At 43.6% G+C, this 20,035-nt stretch overlaps 1 protein-coding gene and 1 long non-coding RNA gene across 3 annotated transcripts in view; one reads left to right on the top strand and one right to left on the bottom strand.

Moving 5' to 3' along the window:
- The window catches only part of LOC132402248 (uncharacterized), a 72,597-nt gene extending 54,479 nt beyond the window's left edge, over nucleotides 1-18,118 (top strand). For both annotated transcript variants that reach the window (XR_009514855.1, XR_009514856.1), the window contains exon 3: nucleotides 17,793-18,118. This is a non-coding gene — a long non-coding RNA (uncharacterized LOC132402248). The remainder of the gene's footprint in view (nucleotides 1-17,792) is intronic.
- The window catches only part of sae1 (SUMO1 activating enzyme subunit 1), a 209,580-nt gene that overhangs the window by 48,961 nt on the left and 140,584 nt on the right, over nucleotides 1-20,035 (bottom strand). The window lies entirely within an intron of this gene.

Here is a 20,035-nt window from a genome sequence, read left to right as displayed (position 1 = left end):
GATGTCTAGGCAGAGAAAAATATTCAAGGATATACTTAAAGCTTTCTTGAAGAAATGCAACATCTTCACAGAATTCCTGAGGACACCTGGCGACGACGCTCAATGTGGAGAAGGAGAAAATGGGAAGGAAGAAAGAACCTCAAGGCCATGGACAAGAATGCACCAGCTTGTGGAGTGCGGTAGCCTAGTGGTTAGCACAACACATTACACTATTGGCGACTCAGGTTCAATTCCCCTTGCCGTATGGGAGGGAAGGGTAGGTTAAAAGGTTGGCACAACGTCGTAGGTCTAGGTGTCTATACTGTGCTGTACTATTCTATGCTTGATGCTACTGCGCCAATCATATGTAGGGCACATGATAGCATAGTGGTTAGCACAACAGACGATCTGGATTCAAGTCCCTCTGCTGCCTGTAGGGAGCTTGTATGTTCTCTCCATGACCTCCCACATTCCAAAGATGTACCAGTCTGTAGGTTAATTGGTCGTTGTAAATGTTCCATGATTGGTCTAGTATTAAATTGGGGGATTGCTGGGTGGTGTGGTTCGAAGGGCTGGAAGGATCTATTCTGCGCTGTATCTCAATAATAAAACAATAAAAATCTTAAAAGCTGCCAATTCAACCACCCCATTAACCACTTCTACCCCATCTGCTGAAGAGCCTGTGGTTTGAACTGATTAGTCAACCTCAGAACCCACAAAACTAGAGATGGGGCAAGTTCTTCTCAACTTCCTAAGAAGGAAGGATGGAAACTTCAAAAGAAAATTTTGCCATTTAAAATCAACACGATGGAATTATTATTTTGTTTGGAGATATAGCACGGTAAGGCACTTCCAGCCCACTGAGAACCAGCAAGCCATCCATTTAACCCTAGCCTAATCACAGAACAATAACCAATTAAACCACTAATCAGTACGTCTTTGGCTTGTGGGAGGAAACCCACGTGCACATGGGAAGAATTAATAAACTTTATTTTTACAGAGGACACTGGAATTGAACTCCAAAACCCCAAACTATAACAGCAATGCACTAACCAGAATCAGATTTAATATTACCGTCGTGAAATTTGCTAACTTTGCTCAGCAGTACAAACCAATATATGATATATAGAAAAAAAATCTGAATTACAGTAAGTATATTAAATAGTTAAAATAAGTAATGCAAAAGCAGGAATAAATTAAAGAAAACCAATGAGGTACTTTTCATGGATTCAATGTCTAATTGGATGGCAGAGGGTAAGAAGCTGTTCCCAAATCACTGAGTGTGTGCCTTCAGACTTCTGTATCTCCTTTTTGATGGTAGCAATGACAGGACAGTTGGTAAGAACAAATTAAAAGAAGGCAGGCACAAGTGCAGCGGCCATCATCTGAATGGACATAGAGCGGTGATCTTAAAGCTTTAGCTCTGGGGCTTCAGCAAAGAGAGCGAAGAGAAGCAAAGGAAAGAAAAGGTCAGATTTTTCTTTCTCTTCTTTATATCTGCTCAGCTAGGACAGTAGAGACGTCAGGCAGGATAGTGTAATGCTCTTTTTGTGGGATATGAAAGGAGACCTCCAGTATCGTCACGACAACCATGAGAAGTACATCCAGCCACAGCTTCTAACAAACTGTATCACGGAGCTGCAGCTGAAACTGGATGAGCTCCGGATCATTCAGGAGGCTGAAAGGTGATAGATAGGACACATAGAAGGGTAGTAACACCCAAGGTGCGGGACACAGGAAACTGGATGACAGTCAGGAAGGGGAAAGGGGTTAAATAGCCAGTGTAGAGTACCCCTGTGGTTGGATCTCTAGCACTGAGTCTACCTCTGTGACTCAGGAGGGAAGAGAAGAGAAGAAACATGCTGTGGTGATAGGGGATTTGCTATTTTGGGGAATGGACAGGAGGTTCTGTGGGCTAGAACAAAATTCCGGGATTGTATGCTGCTTCCTGGGTGACAGGTTCTGGGATATCTCGGATATCTGGGATATCCTGGATATCTGGGATATCCTTAGCATTCTTAAGTGAAGGGTGAACAGCCAGAAGTCGTGGTCCATGTAGGTACCAATGACATGGGTAAGACAAGTGACAAGATTTTGCATAATAAGTTCAGGAGTTAGGTGCTAAATTAAAGGGCAGGACCTTCAGGGTTGTGATCTCAGGATTGCTACCCATGCCATGTGCTAGTGAGACTAGAACTTGGAAGATTGTAGTTTAATGGAGGGAGGGCATAAGATTTTTGGATCACTGGGCTCTGTTCCAGGAAAGGTGGGAACTGTACAGAAGGGATGGTTTGCACCTGAACTGGAGGGGGACTAATTTCCTAGTGGGAAGGTTTGTTAACGCTGCACAGTGGATTTTTAAACTAGAGTTGCAAGAGTATGGGAACTAGAGTGCAGAACAGTTAGTGGAGAGGTTGTGCAGGCAGATGTTGGTAAGACATCAGACAAAATTAGGAATCAATAGGTTGAGCAATATGCGATGAGACTTGAGTTGCTTATATTTAAATGCAAGAAGTATCATAGGAAAGGCAGATAACAGTGATTAAGATGAGGTAGCTGGGTTACAAACAGGGGCAATATGTAGTGAGGAGAGGCTGCTGGCAGATCAAAATTGCAGTCACCAGGATGAGTTGCAATGTAAAAGACGGACAAAATTGAAAAGGGTGAATACAGGAATGAAGGTGTTGTATCTGAATGTGTGCAGTGTAAGAAATACAGGCAGTCCCCGAGTTACGAACGTCTGACTTACGGACAACTCATTTTTACGAACCAAGGAAGGAGTACGCCGTCCACCATCTTAAGTCAGATCGCGACGCCGTCCACCACTTTAAGTCGTTGCCGTTAACACTGTGTTGAGTGTTTAACTTCGTATTTGGCTTAAATTGTTCTTAGTAAGATTGACCCTGACCCGCGCCCCCTGTTCCGGTCGGCTGGTGGCACAGTGAGATCAGAGGTTCGCGAGTTCGACCAATTGACAGACCGCTCCTGTGCCAGGTTGATGTTGATCCAGTGACTCCCGTATAATACGTGCCTGGTTGATGTCGAGCTTGCAACTCGACCGCTTAAAAAAAAACACAGCCAGCTCCAGTTTAAATTCCCACGCGGAATATTGTGGAGGATCATATACCCAAACCCAGCACAGCCCCCATTTGGCCTGTCTCAGTGCAGTGGTCCTTAGGACCCAGCGGACCTCGGGAGCTGGCACAGCTCAGGATCTGCCGCCCGCAGTGTTTCTGCTCCATTGACGGGAAGCAATTGCAATTGAAAATAAAGTGGAAATAATAAAGAGTTTGGAAAGAGGTGAAACACCATCGGTCACTGGAAAAGCGTTAGGCTACAGTCGGTCAACGATCGAAACAATTTTAAAGGATAAAGTGAGAATAATGGAGCATTTGAAATGCCCTGCACCAATGAAAGCTACAATTATTACTAAGCAACACAGTGGTTTAATTATTGGAATACATATGTTTCTTAAGTGCTTTATATGCATAGAAAGGTAAAATATATACTATATACTAAGACAAACGTTTGACTAACTGACGCTAAATAATACCGGATGTACTTGTACTGACGTACGTACAAATCCGACTTAAAGACGGACTCAGGAACGGAACTCGTACATAACCCGGGGACTGCCTGTAAGGTAGATGAACTTTCAGCACTGTTGCAGGTTGGTAGGTATGATGTTGTAGGCATCACTGAAACATGGCTGAAAGATTAGAGCTGGGAGCTTAATGTCCGAGAATACACATTGCATCGAAAGGACAGGCAGGAAAGCAGAGGGTGTGGCATTGCTCTGTTGGTAAAAAATTAAATCAAATCATTAGAAAGAGGTGACATAGGGTAGAAGGTGTTGAATCGTTGTGGATACAGATAAGGAACTGCATGGGTAAAAAATACCCTGATGGACCCCCAAACAATTGTAAGGGCGTGGCCTACAAATTACAACGGGAAGTAGAAAATGCATGCCAAAAGGGCAATAATACAATAGTCATGGGGGATTTCAATATTCAGATAAACTGGGAAAATTGTTTTGGATTACAGGAAGGGGAATTTCTATAGTACCTATGAAATGGCTTTTTAGAGCAGCTCATGGTTGAGCCTACTAGAGCAGGGGTCGGCAATGTTTACCACTGAAAGAGCCAATATGGACCCATTTCCCACAGAAAAGAAAACACTGGGAGCCACAAAACCCGTTTGACATTTAAAATGAAATAACACTGCATACAACGTTTTTTTTTTGCCTTTATGCTATGTATAAACAAACTATAATGTGTTGCATTTATGAAATTGATGAACTCCTGCAGAGAAAACGAAATTACATTTCTGCATGCAACAAAAACATTTTGAACTCCGAAAAAAAGACGTTGGGTTGAAGGTTACTCCATAGTTAGCCTACCTTGGATCGAAGAATTAAAAGAAAGCGTGCACTGGCGTGTGTCAGGCATTGGCAGTGGTGATGTATATTAATAGCGATAAAAAACATGTTGTAGCGGTGTAGTGCTACACGCAGCACTAAAATAAAGACACTGCAGTCAAAGGTAACTTTATTCGAACTAAACAGCCTTGATTTAAAGCCTCCCTCAACTCGTCCCCGTGGGCGCGGATGCTCCAAACGACACGTACTCACAAACCCCCGTAGGCTATCTCCCTTAGCCGGAACGGTGGCTAATTGTGAGCCGGTTCGGATGTGCCAGGAAATGGGGTCTCCACAACGTTTTTAGATTGTACAAGATCACCATAATCTTCAAATTTCGAATTACATTTCAAAAACTAACAAACCACGGGGAGCCACAGCACAGAGATCAAAGAGTCGCATGCGGCTCCGGAGCCGCGGGTTGCCGACCCCTGCACTAGAGGATCAGCTATTCTGGGTTGGGTGTTGTGCAACGAACCAGAATTGATTAGAGAGCTTAAAGTAAAAGAACCTTTGGGGCAAGTGATCATAAAATAATTGAATGCAGCCTGAAATTTGAGAGAAGCATCAGTACAACAGTGGAATAAAGGGAATTACAGAGGCATGATCTCACAATAGGTCAACGGCAGACACAATCTCAATGGCTCTTCACATGGCTTTAGATCACCTGGACAACACAAACACCTATGTCAGGATGCTGTTCATCGACTATAGCTCAGCATTTAATAACACCATTTCCACAATCCTGACTGAGAAGTTACAGAACTTAGGCCTCTAACTGCCCTCTGCAATTGGATCCTCAACTTCTGAACTGGAAGACCACAATCCTTGCGGATTGGTGATAACATCTCCTCCTCACTGACGATCAACACTGGTGCACCTCAGGGGTGTGTGCTTAGCCCACTACTCTACTCTCTCTATACCCATGACTGCGTGGCTAGACATAGCTCAAATACTATCTATAAATTTGTTGACGATACAACCATTGTTGGTTGAATCTCAGATGGCATCGAGAGGGCATAAAGGAGAGATATGCCAACTAGTGGACTGATGTCGCAGCAACAACTTGGCACTCAATGTTGGTAAGCCAAAAGAGCTGATTGTGGACTTCAGGAAGGATAAGACGAAGGAACACATACCAATCCTCATAGAGGGATCAGAAGTGGAAAGAGTGAGCAGTGTCAAGATCTCTGAGAACCTAACCTGATCCTAACATATCGATGCAGTTATGAAGAAGGCAAGACAGCAACTATACTTCATTAGGAGTTTATAGAGATTTGGTATGTCAACAAATATACTTACAAACTTCTATAGATGTACCGTGGAGAGCATTCTGACAGGCTGCAAGTTTACTTGGCTTCATCTTGGTACTACCCTGCAAAGTACCCACGACATCTTCAAGGAATGGTGTCTCAGAAAGGCAGCATCCATTATTAAGGACGTCCAGCACCCACGGCATGCCCTTTTCTCACTGTTACCATCAGGTAGGAGGTACAGAAGCCTGAAGGCACACACTCAGTGATTCAGGAACAGTTTCTTTCCCTCTGCCATCCGGTTCCAAAATGGACATTGAACCTTTGAACACTACCTCACTTTTTTATTATATATTATTTGTTTTTTGCATGATTTTTAATCTAGTCAATATACATATATTGTAACTTATTTATTATTATTTTATTTATTTTTTCTATATTATATATTGCATTGAACAGCTGCTGATAAGTTAACAAATTTCACAACACATGCCAGTGATAATAAACCTGATTCTGATTCCAGTGAAAGAAGAATTGGCCAGAATTGATTGGAAAAGAACACTTTGTTGCAAAGTTTGCAGACGATATGAAGATAGGTGGAGAGGTAGGTAGTTTTGAGGAAGTAGAGAGGCTACAGAAGGACAGACAGATTAGAAGAATGGACTAAGTATTGACAGATGGAATACATTTGTTGGGAAGTGTATGGTCATGCACTTTGTTAGAAGAAAAGAGTTGACTATTTTTTAAATGGAGAGAAAATACAAAAAAACTGAGACACAAAGGGTCTTGGGAGTCCTTGTGCAGGATTCCATTAAGACTAAGGTCGAGTCTGTGGTGAGGAAGGCAAATACAATGTTAGCATTCATTTCAAGAGGACTAGAATGTAAAAACAAGAATGTAACATATAAAGTACCAGAGTATTGCGAGCAGGGTTGGGCCTTTTATGTGCTGAAACACGAGAGGGTTCAAAGGCGGTTCACGAAAATGATTCCAGGATTGAATGGCTTGTGAAATGAAGAGTGTCTTATGGCTCTGGGCCTGTATTCACTAGAATTCAGAATGAGGGGTGATCTCATTGAGTGTTATCAAATAGTAAAATACCTCGATAGAGTGGATGGGAGAGGACATTTCCTATGGTGGGAGGGTCTAAGACCAGAGGACACAACCTCAGAATGGAGGGACGTCCTTTTAGAACGGAGATGAGGGATTTCTTTAGCCAGAGAGTGGTGAATCCATGGAATTCTTTGCCAAAGGCAGCTGTGGAATCTAAATTTTATGGATATTTAAGGCAGAGATTGATAGATTCTAAACTGGTCTGGGCATGAAGGGATACAGGGAGAAGGCAGGAGATTGGGCTGAGAGAAACAATGGTTCAGGAAGCGACTTGAACTGAGATGTTGACTGCGCTCTTTTCCAAAGATGCTGCCTGGCCTGCTGAGTTCCACCAGTATTTTGTGTGTGTTCCTTGGATTCGTAGCACCTGCAAATTTTCTCTTGTCAGCCATGATAAAATGGCAGAGAACACGTGATGGGCCACATGGCCTAGTTCTGCTTCTATTTCTTTTGGTCTTATTGGAGAGCGTGTCCTGGATGGTCAGGTCCTTAATGACGGACACCACCTTCCTGAGGCCCTGCTGCTTGGTTACTAAGGCGGCTAGTACCCATGATGGAACCACCATGCTACTGTGGCACAGATTATCATCTCATGCCAGCACCAATAATCGCTCCTGAAGAAACAGAGGCACCAAAGCAGAGGATTGGCACTGTTCCCACATTTTGCCCAAATGCCTTACAGTCAGCTCACTCTGCCTGGAATATCATAGCCCGAATAGCGGTTTTGATAACAACCAGCAGTTTACCTTCAGGTTCCTGCTGATGCAGCAGGAGACCGGGCTGAGGATTCACACATACACTGCTCTCTGTCAGTGAGGTGGAGGAGGGCACACTATATTGTACTTTGAAAAGCAATGGCAGTTTGGAGGAATGGGTGCTTTCTGTGAAATGTGGTGATACCACTGTAATTGTCCACCACGCAGCTAACTCTATCCGTCAACCTTTATCATCCTTCTCCTCAGTATCCTAAAACAGAGCTATGTTGGCTAGCTTACAGCAGGAATTTTCACCTTTTGCACTGGGTGGTTCTTTTAATAGGTACACCTGCATGTGACCCCTTATTGTTAAAGGATTGAAGTACAAACGCTTTATATGGGGCTTGGAGCTCCTGATCTTAAAAACAAAGATATATCTGCTGCAAAAAATTAGTGGATACTTCCTGGTCAATCATGGGTAAAGCCCTCCCCATGATTGAGTACATCTACATTAAGTGCTATTGCAGGAAAGCAGCATCCATCGCTAGGGACCCTAACCACCCAGGCCATGCTCTCTTGTCGCTGCTGCCGTCAGCAAGAAGGTACAGGAACACCAGGTCCCACACCACCAGGTTTGGGAACAGTTATTAACCCTCAACCATCAGGTTCCTGAACCAGTGTGGATAACTTCACTCACCACAATCAGCCTCAGGTCCCACACCACCAGGTTCGGGAACAGTTATTACCCCTCAACCATCAGGTTCCTGAACCAGTGTGGATAACTTCTCTCCCCACAATGAGCCTCAGGTCCCACACCACCAGGTTCAGGAACAGTTATTACCCCACAACCATCAGGCTCCTGAACCAGTGTGGATAACTTCACTCACCACAATGAGCCTCAGGTCCCACACCACCAGGTTCAGGAACAGTTATTAACCCTCAACCATCAGACTCCTGAACCAGTGTGGATAACTTCACTCCCCACAATGAGCCTCAGGTCCCACAGCACCAGGTACGGGAACAGTTATTAACCCTCAACCATCAGACTCCCGAACCAGTGTGGATAACTTCACTCCCCACAATGAGCCTCAGGTCCCACCCCACCAGGTTTGGGAACAGTTATTACCCCTCAACCATCAGGCTCCTGAACCAGTGTGGATAACTTCGCTCCCCACAATGAGCCTCAGGTCCCACCCCACCAGGTTTGGGAACAGTTATTACCCCTCAACCATCAGGCTCCTGAACCAGTGTGGATAACTTCACCCACCACAATCAGCCTCAGGTCCCACACCACCAGGTTCGGGAACAGTTATTACCTCACAACCATCAGGCTCCTGAACCAGTGTGGATAACTTCGCTCCCCACAATGAGCCTCAGGTCCCACACCACCAGGTTTGGGAACAGTTATTAACCCTCAACCATCAGGCTCCTGAACCATTGGGGATCGCACAGCTTGCTCCTTCACTGAAATGGTCCACAACCACCGGATTCACTTTCAAGGGTTCTTCACCTCACATTCACGATATTTATTGCTTATTTATTTATCACTATTATTTCTTTCCCTTTGTATTTGACATTGTTGTCTTCTGCACTCTAGTTGAATGCCCAAATTGGCGCTGTTTTTCATTAATTCTGTTATAGCTATTATTCTATAGATTTATTGAGTATACCCACAAGAAAATGAATTCCGGGTTATAAGTAAGTATTTAATTATTGAGTTATAGCACAGAATAGGTCCCTTTGATCCAGGCTGCCTAAAAACTGCTGCTTTAACCCTCGCCTAAGTATGGGAGAGTTTGCATTGACCACTTAAAACTACTAACTGGTAGATCTTTGTGGGAGGAAACCTATACAGTCACAGGGACAGCAGACAAGCTCCTGACAGCGATGGAAATTGAACCCTGATCGCTGGTATTGTAAAGCATGTGCTGATCACTATGTTTTCTACACACGTAGTTTCATAATAAAATTGACTTTGAACTTTCAGAGGGTTTGTGGTATGTGATATCTGTTGCACGTAGAGAGACTGGGAAGCCCGGGTCTTTATTCTCTACAGCTTAAAGGATGAACTTATTGAAACATACTAAGTTCTGAGAGTTTGAAGAATAGTTCTTCTGGTTCTCTTGCATAATTTTGTATATGTCTATCACAACTTTCCATGCTCCAAAGGAGACAAATCCAGCCCGTGCAGTCTCAAGCAATGCTCCACTGAACTCTTTTATCCAGTCTATAGAATAATAACCATAAAAGAATCAATGAAAGGCCGCACCAACTTGGGTGTTCAACCAGGGTGCAGAAGACAACAAACTGCAAACACAAAGAGAAAAAATTATTAATAAATGAACAGAGTGCAGAATACACACAAGACCATGAGCCGTATGAGCAGAATCAGACATTTGGCCCATCAACTGCACTCCACCACTCAATCATGGCTGATTTATTATCCCTCTCAACCTTATTCTCTTGTCTTCTCCCTGCGACCTTTGATGTCCTGATTAATCAAGAACTGATCATTTGAGGCCCTCCATAGGTAGGGATCAGCCATCAATGTTGCATCCTAGCTGTCTAGGCGATACATAAGCCAGTATGCAAGCCAAGGCAGTACGAGTGGAGAGCATGCTGTTGCCCCATAGCAAGCTACCATTCTCCATACAGCTGATGAATCTGAAAGAACGGTAAAGGCTGATACAATTGGGCACCAGCAGTGCTGCAGGAGTTACCAGTCAGAGTTCAACTCAGTGCAGGACTGCCTTAGGGCCTCCAGCTCCAGATCTTTCCTTGGGTTTACTCCCAAAATAGGTATAGTTGTAAGGCAGTGGGAGTTTGAGATCAGTTTTCCTTCTCTTAGTTGAGCTGCCAACCACAAATGACGAGCCCCTTCTGTCTGGAGCGACAGTTTTTAAGGCACCAGTAAGCCATCTTTGCCCCTTCTCCTGTCAGTAGAAACAGTTCTGCTGGCCTCAGATGTCAGAGGCTATTTCAGACATACACCATTAGGATCATTTAATAGGTAATGGGAGCTCATCCCTAGCTATAATAATCTTAAAGAACCAGTAACTGACCAACCTCCACTTTACAGCTTCAAGTTACTTGGCATCCACATCATCGAGGACCTCACGTGGTCTGTGCACACCAGCCTCTTTCACCTCAGACAGTTGAGGAAGTTTGGTATGGACCCCCAAATCCTAAGAACTTTCTACAGGGGCACAATTGAGAGCATCCTGACTGGCTGCATCACAGCCTGATATGGGAACTGTACTTCCCTCAATCGTAGAACTCTGTAGAGAGTGGTGCGGGTATCTGTAGTTGTGAACTTCCCATGAGTCAGAACATTTACAAGGGCAGGTGTGTAAAAAGGGCCCATAGGATCATTGGACTCCCAGCCATCTCAACCACAGTCTATTCCAGCTGCTACCATCCAGGAAGCGGTACTGCAACATAAAAGCCAGGACCAACAGGCTCCAGGACAGCTTCTTCCACCGGGCCATCAGACTGATTAACTCATGCTGACTTGAGTGTACTCTATATTACATTGACTGTTCTATTTCTTATAAATTACTATGATTGTACATTCAGATGGAGACGTAATGTAAAGATTTTTACTCCTCATGTATGTGAAAGATGCAAGAAATAAAGTCAATTCAGTTCAACATACCCAATGACTTGGCTTCCACAGTTGTGTGTAGCAATGACTTCCAGACACTCAGCACCGTCTGGCTAAAGAAATTCCACATTGCTCGGGGGATTGAATTCACGAGCAGGGAGGTCATGCTGCAACTATACAGGGTACTGGTGAGGCCGCACCTGGAGGTACAGTACTGTGTGCAGTTCTGGTCTCCATACTTGAGGAAGGATATACTGGTTTTGGAGGCAGTGCAGAGGAGGTTCACCAGGTTGACTCCAGGGATGAAGGGGTTAACCTATGTGTTGAGATTGAGTCGCCCGAGACTATACTCTCTGCAATTCAAGAAGAATGAGAGGGGACCTTATAGAAATATACAAAATTTTGAAAGGGATAGATAAGATAGTAGAAAAGTTGGTAGGGGGTTGACTTTTTTTATATAAAAAATTTCTTTTATGATGTATGACTTATCTTTAAATTTTTGATTACAGAGTAGTATACCTTTATGTGTTATGCTATAACATTTTAATCAATTTTATTACAATATATGAATGTACACAAGTTATGTTGAGATGTATCTATGTGCTGCACTCTGTAAATCTTGTTTTTTTCTTCTGAATAAAAATATTGTAAAAAAAAAAGAAAGAGAAGTTGTTTCCAATGGTAGGTGAAACTAGAAATAGGGGACATTGCCTCAAGATTCAGGGGAGAAGATTTAGGATAGAGATGAGGAGAAACTGTTTTTCCCAGAGAGTGGTGAATCTGTGGAATTCTCTGCCCAGGGAAACAGTTGCGGCCTCTTCACTGAATATATTTAAGATACAGTTAGATCGATTTTTATATAGTAGGGGAATTAAGGGTTATGGAGAAAAGGCAGGTGGATGGAGCTGAGTTTATGGACAGATCAACCATGATCTAACTGAATGGCGGGGCAGGCTCGATGGGCTGGATGGCCTATTCCTGCTCCTATTACTTATGTTCATCATCTCTGTTCTAAAGAGAAGTCTTTGAATTCTAGGCTCTGCACTCTGGTCTTAGGATCTCACACTATAGGAAGTATCTTCTCCATGTCCACTCTACCTAGGACTTTCAATATTTGGTAGGTTTCAACAAGATCTGCTCTTCATTCTTCTAAACTCCAGTAAGTGCAAGCCCAAAGCCATCAAATGCTCCCTTTCAGTCCAGGGATCATTCTTATGAATCTCCTCTGGACCCTCTCCAACGCCAGCACATCCTTTCTTAGATTATGGGCCCAAAACTGCTCACAATGCTCCAAGCGCTCCTTCCTATACAAAGCACATGCTACTACAGCCGTAACACAGCTAACAATTATATTTAAATCTAATATTTAAAAAAAAACACAAATACAACACTTACTATTTCAAAACATTTGAATTTGTAACATGTTGTATATTTGTACCATAAACTCACTGTTCTTAAGTGCATACCCCCTTGCTGACCTTGCTTTATGACTTTGGAGCTAAGCACAGCTCCAGTGCCATATTTAAGTTTGCTGATGGCACCCCTGTTGTGAGCTGAATCAGCATTCAGGAGAGAGATTGAAAATCCGGCCGAGTGAAGTCATAACAACCACCTCTCACACAATGTCAGCAAAACCAAGGAACTGATTATAGACTTCTGGAAAGGGACATCAGAGGTGCATGAGGCAGTTCTCATTGAAGAATCAGAGGTAGAGAGGGCTTAACTTTAAATTCTTTGGTGTTACCATTTCAGAGGAACTGTCCTGGACCCACCATGTAAGTGCAATTGCAAAGAAGGCACTGCAGTACCTCCACTGCCTTAGGAGCTTGTAGAGATTTGGCATGACATCTAAAACTTTGACAAACTTCTATAGATGTGTGGTGGAGAGTATATTGACCAGCTGCATCATGGCCTGGTATTGAAACACCAATGCTGTACCTCTGAACAGAAAATCCTACAAAAGGCAGTAGATTTGGCCCAGTACATCATGGGTAAAGCTCTCGCAACCTCGGAGTACATCTACATGAAAGACTGTCAAAAGAAAGCAACATCCATTATCAGAGATCCCACCACCCAGGATGTGCTCTCTTCTCATTGCTGCCCATTCTCATAGGAGCCTCAGGACTCACAACACCAGGTTCAAGAACAGTTACTACCCCTCGACCATCAGGCTGTTGAACCAAAGGCAATAACTATACTTACTTCCCACAACCAATGATCTCACTTTAGTAAACACAAAGTACACTGCAGATGCTGTGGTCAAATCAAAATGTACAAAAGTTGGATGAACTCAGCAGGTCGGGCAGCATCAGTTGAAAGGAGCAGTCAATGTTACGGGTCAAGACCCTTCATCAGGACTAAAGAAGGAGGGGGCAGGGGCCCTATAAAGAAGGTGGGGGGAGGGTGGAAAACCAATCAGAGGAAAGATCAAGGGGTGGGGGAGGGGAAGCAGGAGCGGTGAAGAAGGAATCTAAGGGGAAAGCGCTATGGGTAGTAGAAGAAGGCAGAGTCATGTGAGGTGATAGGCAGCTAGAAGAGGAGACAGTGGCCCATTCAGGGCCCCAAACAGTCCTTCACTAAGGACATCTTTCCCTCTCTACCCCACTCTGCTTTTCGCAGGGATTGTTCCCTTCGCAACTGTCCACACGTCCCTCCCCACAGATCTCCCACCTGGCACTTATCCCTGCAAGCGTTAAGTGCTACACCTGTCCCTACACCTCCTCTCTTACCACCATTCAGGGCCCCAAACAGTCCTTACAGGTGAGGCAACCCTTCACTCGAGTCTATTGGGGTAATCTATTGCATCCGGTGCTCCCAGTGTGGCCTCCTCTACATCGGCGAGACCTGACGCAGATTGGGGGACCACTTCGTCGAGCACCTACACTCCGTTCACCAGAACAGACAGGATCTCTCAGTTGCCACTCACTTCAACTCTCTTTCACACTCCCATTCGGATATGTTCATACATATGGCCTCCTCTACTGCCATGATGAGGCCAAACTTCAGTTGGAGGAACAACATCTCATATACTGTTCGGGTAGTCTCCAGCCCCTTGGTATGAACATCAAATTCTCCAACTTCCAGTAATTCCCTCCCTCTCCCTTCCCTCGTCCCACCTTCACTCTGTCTCCTCCTCTAGCTGCCTATCACCTCTCATGACTCTGCCTTTTTCTACTACCCATAGTGCTTTCCCCTTAGATTCCTTCTTCAACTCTCCTGCCTATCCCCTCCCTCACCCCTTGATCTTTCCTCTGATTGGTTTTCCACAATCCCCCCACCTTCTTTATAGGGCCCCTGCCCCCTCCTTCTTCAGTCCTGACGAAGGATCTCGGCTTGAAACGTTGACTGCTCATTTCAACAGATGCTGCCCAACCTGCTGAGTTCATCCAGCTTTTTGTACCTCTTGATCTCACTTTAATGACTCTTTATCTCAAGTTCTCATTATTCATTGTTATTTATTAATATTTGCATTTTGTTGTCTTCTGCACTCTGCTTGATTTTCCATGATCCTGTCATAGTTACTATCGCATAGATTTGCTGAGCTTGCCCATGAGAAAATGAATCTCAGGGTTATATGTGTTGACATATATCTACTTTGATTATAAAACTTACTTTGAATGGGAATCGCAGGTTATTGGGTTAAAGGTGAAAGGTGAAATGTTTATGGGAAACATGAGGGGTTACTCCTCATATGTGAAATGAGCTGCCATCGAAATAAGTGGATGAGGATTTGATTTGCACATTTAAAGGAAATTTGTATAGGTTCATGGATGGGCTATGGTTCAGGTGCAGGGTGTTGGGACTAGCAGATTAACAGTTTGTCACGGACTAGAAGGGCCGAAAGGCCAATCTGTAATGTTCTAAGACTCTATGAAATAAATAGACTAACATTCTGGAGAGAACCACACACAATGAGACATGATAGTGACATGGTTCACAGTGTTGTACTGCCAACTGTGTCAAAGAGTTGTAGATTTGAGATCTATTCCAGAGTCTTCAAGGTGTAACCTAGGTCAACCTCAAATGACAATATTGAGGATCGTTTCATTGCTGGAGTTTCTGAAACGTAGCAGCTGATGACTGATGATGTGACCTCTATTCAGACCAGCAGACCTGTTCACCAGAGCAACACACACAAAATGCTGGAGGAACTCAGCAGGTCAGGCAACTATGGAAGGGAATGAGCTGAGACCTTTCATCAGGACAAAGTACAATGAGAAGAATTCTATCCATTGTAGATGACAACCTTCTGCTGCTACATCTATTTGCTGCTTTCCTTTCTGCACACATAGTTACTATCGTTTTTGTATATTGACTGCAGTGTGTCTGCAATATTGGACTGTGAAAGAAGCTATAGAATTTGAAAGGTTCAAAGTACATCTATTATCAACGTATGTATGCAGAACACAACTCTGAGATGCATCTTCCCCACAGTCAGCCAAGAAAGAAAGAACCAAGGGGTCTGTTTAAAGAAATAAAAACCCCACCATGCTAAAAACAAATTGTGCAAAGGGCAACAAGAAAAACGATCAAAAACACAGAATATAAAACACAAAATCATAAGGCATATTTCAGCTAAGTGTTCATTATCTGCAGGCCATCTCAATTCAAAAACCACCCAAAAAATAGCAACAAAGAAAAAAGGAGCGTCCAGAAAGTTGACCACATCATACGCGTGAAGTAGAGTCCACAATCCATGTCAATTAAACCTTGTTCCAGCACTGTCCTCCGACAGCAGCGAGGGAGAGATCATTGCACACAGACACCCTCCTCCGACAGCAGCGAGTGAGAGGCTGGGAGATGGTGCTGAAAACTCGTTTGCCCCTGCATTCGCCTTGATGTTTTCAATTGGTGAGATTTGGAGTCAATCATGGGGTAGTATCCGTCTCCGTGCTTCCTGGCCACCATGCCTCACGCTTTGCTTGCAGCCTCATGGAACCCTCTCAGACACGGCAAAGTGCCAGATCACCCAATCAGTCGAAAACACACCACCAGAATGTAGATTACAGGCTCTTGCAAACAAAAGCCATTATTCTTTCTAATTTTTTCCACGGAAGGGAGGAGGCACCATCATTTCCAAAATCCTCTGCAGCTTGACATCAGCCAGAGCTTGCCTGCTTTTAGCCAGATCACAGAGGGTACACAAGTGAATGAAAGCTCATGAATTTGATTTGCTGACCATCTAATTGCCACACACTTTCTGAAAATTAGGATCCAGGAAAGTGCTGAAAGACAATAATTGGTCTATAAACAAACAGGAGAAAATATGCAGATGCTGGTAATTTAAACAACACACACACACACAAGATGCTAGAGATACTCAGAAGGTGAGTCGGCATCTATGGAAAAAAAGTACAGTCAATGTTTTGGGCTGAGACCCTTTGGCAGGACTGGAGAAAAAAAGATGAGGAGTAGATTTAAAAGGTGGGGGAGGGGAGGGAGAAACACAAGGTGATAGATGAAAGTGGGAGGGGGAGGGATGAAGTAAAGAACTGGGAAGTTGATTGGTGAAAGAGACATGGGGCTGGAGAAGGGGGGATCTGATAGGATCTCAACCAATGCTGCCCTCAACCGCAACTCTTCCATTTCACGCATGTCTGCTCTTACCCACTCTCCCATCACCCTACCAAGGATAGGGTTCCTCTTGTCCTCAACTACTACCCCAACAGCCTCTGTGCCCAGCATGTAGTTCTCCAATGGGATCTCACCACCAAACACATTGCTCCTCACCCCCTTTCGGTTTTCTGCACCCTATGTGGCTCCTTTTTCCATTCTTCCCTCCCCACTGATCTCCCTCCTGGCACTTATCCTTGAAAGTGGAACAAGTGCTACATCTCCTCGCTCGCTACCATTCAGGGCCCCATATAGTTCTTCTACGCGAGGTGACACTACACCTCCGAATCTGTTGGGTCATATACTGTGTCCAGTGTTCTTGTATATCGGTGAGACCTGCCTGCCAGAAGAAGCAAGCTCACCCATGAACCACTCATTTTAATTCCACTATGTCAATCCATGGTCTCCTCCATTGATGTGATGAGGCCACAGTCAGGTTGGAGGAACAACACCGTATATTCCTGGGTAGGTTCCAACCTGATTGCATGAACATAAATTTCTCAAACGTCTGGTAATGTGCGCCCACCCCTCCTCACCTCTCACCATTCCCCACCCCCCTTTCCCTCTCTCAACTTATCTCCTTGCCTGCTCATTGCCTCCCTCTGGTGCTCCTCCCATTTCTTTTTTCCACGGCCTTCTGTCCTCTCCTTTCAGACTCCCACCCCATTCTCCAGCCCTGTAACCCTTTCACCAATTAACTTGCTAACTCTTTACTTCTCCTCTCCCCCTCTCGGTTTTATCTATTACCCTGTGTTTCTGTCTCCCCTTCCCCCACCTTTTAAATCTACTCCTCATCTTTTTTTCTCTAGTCTTGCTGATGGGCTTTGGCTGTACTTTTTTCCATAGATGCTGCCTGGTCTGCTGAGTTCCTTCAGCATTTTGTATGTGTTGCTTGGTCTATGAACAAAGGAAATGCTGCTAATTATGAAAGTCTGCCATGACTGTAAATAATCACGCAATTAAAATAATAATTCAAAGACACAAAATTAGACATCAGCCTTATAAGATGCCTCAATAAGCACAACTTTGTTACAGCGTGTTCTTAGTAACTTAGAATTTCAAGTTCTTGGGTGCCATTAATTTTGAGGATCTAACCTGGACCCAACATGTCGTTGCAGCTACAAAGAAAGCACAACAGTGGCTATACTTCATTAGAGTTTAAGGGATTTGGTATGTCACCAAGGACACTCGCAACTTGCTGGGAAAGCATTGGAAGCATTCTGTCTGACTGCATCACTGTTTGTATGTGGGGGTGGGGGTGTGGCTACTGCAAGGTATCAGAATAAGGTGCAGAGAGTTGAAAATTTAGTCAGCTCCATCATGGGCACTAGCTTAAAATGATGAGTGTCCATCATTAAGGACTCCAGCAACCAAGACATGTCCTCTGCTCATTGCTACCCACTCAACGATTCAGGAACAGTTTCTTTCCCTCTGCCACCTGATTTCTGAATGGACACTGAACCCATGAACATTATGTCACTACTTTTTAATTTATATTTTTGTACTATTTATTTAATTCTGTATTATATATACACACACTTACTGTAATTTAATTTTTTCTTGTTGTTATGTATTTCATTGTACTGCCACTGCAAAAACAACAAATTTTATGACATTTGCTGGTGATATTAAACCCTTTTCTGTTTCTGAATACTGTGCAGCAGAAAATCTCACTAAAGATTTGGTGAATTAGAATATCCTCAGGTCAGGGAGTACGAAATATACATAGAAGCTATTGTATGTTCTGCAATATGAGAGGCCTTGCTAGAGGACAGAGGAACAAAAGACTGCAGTTGCTGAAATCTGGAGCAAAAAGGCAGCTGCTTTTAAAGTTGCAAACTTTCTGCTTCCAACAGGGCAAGCAGTGTTGGTGGAGAGGGAAGGGAGGTGTCAACGATTCATGTTGGACAGGGAAACCAGAGGTCCCTGAGCCAGTCATCATCAGATGACTAGAGGTGGAAAAGGTTTGAAACTTTAAAATTCCTGGGTGTTACTATATAAGAGGGCCTGTCCCAGACCCAGCACCTAAGTACAATTGCAAAGAAAGCACAGCAGCGCCTCTATTTCCTTAGGAATCTGTGGAGATTCAGCATGACACCAAATATTTTGACAATTTTCTATAAATGTGTGGTGGGGAGTATATTGACTGGCTGCATTACAGCCTGGAATGGAAACACCAATGCCTTTAAACAGAAAATCCTAAAAAGGTAGCAGGTTTGGCCCAGTACATCACGGGTAAAGGTCTCCCAAGCATTGAGCACATCTACATGAAACACTGTCATAGGAAAGCAGCATCTATCATCAAAGACTCCCACCACCCAGGCCATGCTCTTTTCTCGCTGTTGATATCAGGTAGAAGGTACAAGAATCTCAGGACTCGTACCACCAGGTTCAAGAACAGTTACTACCCCTCAACCATCAGGCTCTTGAAGAAAAGAGGATAACTATACTCATTTGTCTCATCACTGAAATATTTCCACAACCATTGATCTCACTTTAAGGACTCTTTATCTCATTGTCTCAGGTTCACATTATTTATTGTTATTTATTTATATTTGAATTTGCACAGTTTGTTGTCTTTTGCACTCTGGTTGATTCTGTTAAGGTTACCATTCTATAGATTTGCTTAGTGTGCCCAGAAGAAAATGAATCTCAGGGTTGTATCTGGTGCAATAAAATCTACTTTGAACTTTGAGATCCTGCATCAGGAATAAATGGAGATAATACTGTATACTGACAAATACTCAGTGGCCACCTTATTAGGTACAATTTCTTGTTAATGCAAATATCAAATCAGCTAATCATGTGGCAGCAACCCAATGCATAAAAGCATGTAGACCTGGTCAAGAGGTTCAGTTTTTGTTCAGACCTAACATCAGAATGGGGAAGAAGTGTGATCTAAGTAACTTTGATCGTGGAATAAGTTGGTGCCAGATGGGGTGGTATCTCAGAAATGCTGATTTCCTGGGATTTTCGTGCTCAACAGTCTCTACTTTACAGAGAATGGTGCAAAAAAAAGGGAAAAAAACACATCCAGTGAGTAGCAGTTCTGTAGGTGAAAACACCTTGTTAATGAGAGGTTAGAGGAGAATGGTCAGATTGGTTCAAGCTGAGAGGAAGGTGACAATAACAGTGCAGAAGAGACTATCTGAATGTACACCATGTTGAACCTTGAAGTAGATGGGCTACTTCAAGAAGATGACTAAATACTTGTGCCAAGATGAGGTTACCTTCAGGGTGGAAGAGCAATACGTAATATTCTTTCTGGGTAGGCTCCAACCTGATGGCATGAATATTGATTTCTCCTTCTGGTAAACAAAGACCCCCGCCACCCTTTACTCTATTCCCCACACTGACATTT

The sequence above is a fragment of the Hypanus sabinus genome, chromosome 11 (assembly GCF_030144855.1).
Source record: "Hypanus sabinus isolate sHypSab1 chromosome 11, sHypSab1.hap1, whole genome shotgun sequence".
In the NCBI taxonomy this organism is placed as follows: Eukaryota; Metazoa; Chordata; class Chondrichthyes; order Myliobatiformes; family Dasyatidae; genus Hypanus; species Hypanus sabinus.
This window is presented reverse-complemented; position numbering and strand designations above follow the sequence as displayed.